The following is a 2,403-nucleotide window of genomic DNA, read 5'->3' on the forward strand; positions in this document are numbered from 1 at the left end:
CCCGCGAGCTCCAGACCCAACCCCCGCGGGGGCCGCGCGCAGAGCATCCCCGCCGGCCGGTCCCTCCGCCCCGCCGCGGCCGGCCGGACTCAGTGAAGGCCGAGGAAGACAGGCGCAGGGCCGCCTCCCGCCGCGATCTGCCGCCGCCGACCCAGTAGCTCCTGTAGAGCCGCGGCCCCGGCCCCGGTTGCGCTTTGGCTCGTCGCTCTGTCTTGCTTGGCCCGCCGGCCCGCGGGCCTCGGCGGCATGCTGCGTTCGCTGCTAGTAGGAGCTGTAGGGGAGAGGTTTGGGGTCGCCACACAATGCCTAGAGAATGCTGCAGTCTGCACCTTAGACGCTGTTTAGACGTTTTGGAATCACCTTGATTTTTTAAATTGTTATGAAAATGATTCTTTTCTTGACTCCCACACGCTCTGTTCTTGGGAGGGACTTCCCACCGTACACCCCACTCCACTCTGATGTATAGACCATTCTCCCTACACCAGCTGAACAAATGTCAAAATTAATAAAGAACTCGACTCATGGCACAGGCCTCCATCTCTCCTTCCCGGCGCATCTTTGGGGAGTGTGGAGAGGGGGCACTGGGGGAGTCTGGGGGTGATCAGTCTGCAGGGAGGCGTCCACCTTCTCTGGAAACCTGGACAGCCCCTTAATCAGGACCACCCACTCTAGGAGAGGCATTCCCCACCCCGCAGATGGTAGAGCAGATTTCTGTCCCACCTGAGGACCATGTGATGGGGCAAGTCCAAGATGTTGGGAGGGGGGCACTCCACAAGCACCAGGGTACGTGGCTGAGCCCACAGTGGGCATACACTAAGGGGGACTCTCCCCCACAGTGCTCCCTGTGAAGGCATCTGGCCCCTGCAGGCAATGCCATTCAGAGTTCAAGAACTTCCAAGAAAATCGCCCTGTTCCTAACTAGCTCCTAACACTTCATGCAAGGCTGGTCACCAAGCTGGCCTCAGTTTCCTCATCTGTCAAATGGGGGAAGGGATTAAGTGATTGCAAAAGTCTCTTCAGTTTGTCATCCTGGGAGTCCTGAACACAAATGCCTTTGTCAAGCTTGGCAATAAATAAGAATAAAATTATTTACTGCAGGTTTTCCTCCTCACAAGTTCCCATCATTGGTGGGGGGTCGGGGGGTGGCCAAATCACAGTCACAGGGTTCTAGGAGCACTCCCCGCCCTCACTCTGATTGTGAAGCTTCTCTCTCAGCGTCAGAAAAGACATCCAGGCCAAGGGACCAGCCATGGCTGTGCACTGGCCTCGCCCAGAGGGTTTTGTAAAGCACAGGTTCAGGATCACAACTGCCTAGGTGATTCCTGCAGCAACACTGGGAACTGGAGCTGTTTCCCAAATGGTTGTGATGGGCAGCTTCGGAGTGCGGCCAATTTAGACCGATAAGAAATTTTCTCATTTTTAATCCAAACTTCCAGAAAAACAAGGTCCACAGCCTTGGTGGGGTCTTTCTTGTGTTAACCTATGTCATCTACGCTACAGGGTCGTGGCCAATTCCGGCCCGAGCAGATAACAGCAGCATGGGGAGAGCCGGCTCTCTGTGAGAGGGGAGCCTCCCCTCAGCCTGGGCCATTGGCCTCCTGCAGGAAACCCAGGAGCAGGCTTGTCTCCACCTGCCAGAGGGTGACCATGGGCTGGTCAGAAGCGGCTTTGGGACTGCCAGGCAGAGGAGGGACAGAAGTCCATCTGTCAGGCAGCCACTGTTTTTCCTGTCATTTTGCATGTCCAGACCAGCGACATGCTGATTGCCATTTTTTAAAAAACTGCAGGAAAGGATGCTGTTCCATGCAGAAATGGCCCAAGTTATTTACTGCATTTTCCCTGTTGCTAAAACAGGAGAGAGACCCCAGTAGAGCCTTGTATGTTGTAAAAATTCATTAGGAAAAGAAAGTCATATGGGTGCTCGGCGATTCAACCTAGTCTCATCCGTCAAATATTTACTGAACACCAACCTAGAGCCCGGCACAGGTGCCGCCACTGAATCAGCGGCCATCTCAGCCCTCAGAGGTTTCCATGCCAGGTGCCCAGCCAGGCAGAACATGACAGAGGCACAAATGAGTCCTCAGAGGAGGAGAAAGGGAGGACAGAGGGATCAGGGAAGGCTGCCCAGAGGCAGAGGCAGAGCCAGGAAGCACCCACAGCCAGCACTCCCAGAGATGCCCCACTCCCACCCCCTGCCCCAGGCTGCCGGGCAGGTTCCCACCCCCAGGCTCTCAGGCCCCAAAGTCCAGCCTCCCCACTTACCCGGCCCAGCACGGAGGAGGGAAGCGAAGCATCGTGTCCAGACTGCACGCTCCCCCAGAGGCTTGGGCATGTGCACAGAAAGGGGCCTGGACACCTCAGAACAGCATCCCCTGAGCCCGCAGGGGGGGCCCCCCGGAGCGC

This window comes from Neophocaena asiaeorientalis, unplaced genomic scaffold, assembly GCF_003031525.2.
Source record: "Neophocaena asiaeorientalis asiaeorientalis breed wild unplaced genomic scaffold, Neophocaena_asiaeorientalis_V1.1 scaffold14, whole genome shotgun sequence".
Taxonomy (NCBI): Eukaryota; Metazoa; Chordata; class Mammalia; order Artiodactyla; family Phocoenidae; genus Neophocaena; species Neophocaena asiaeorientalis.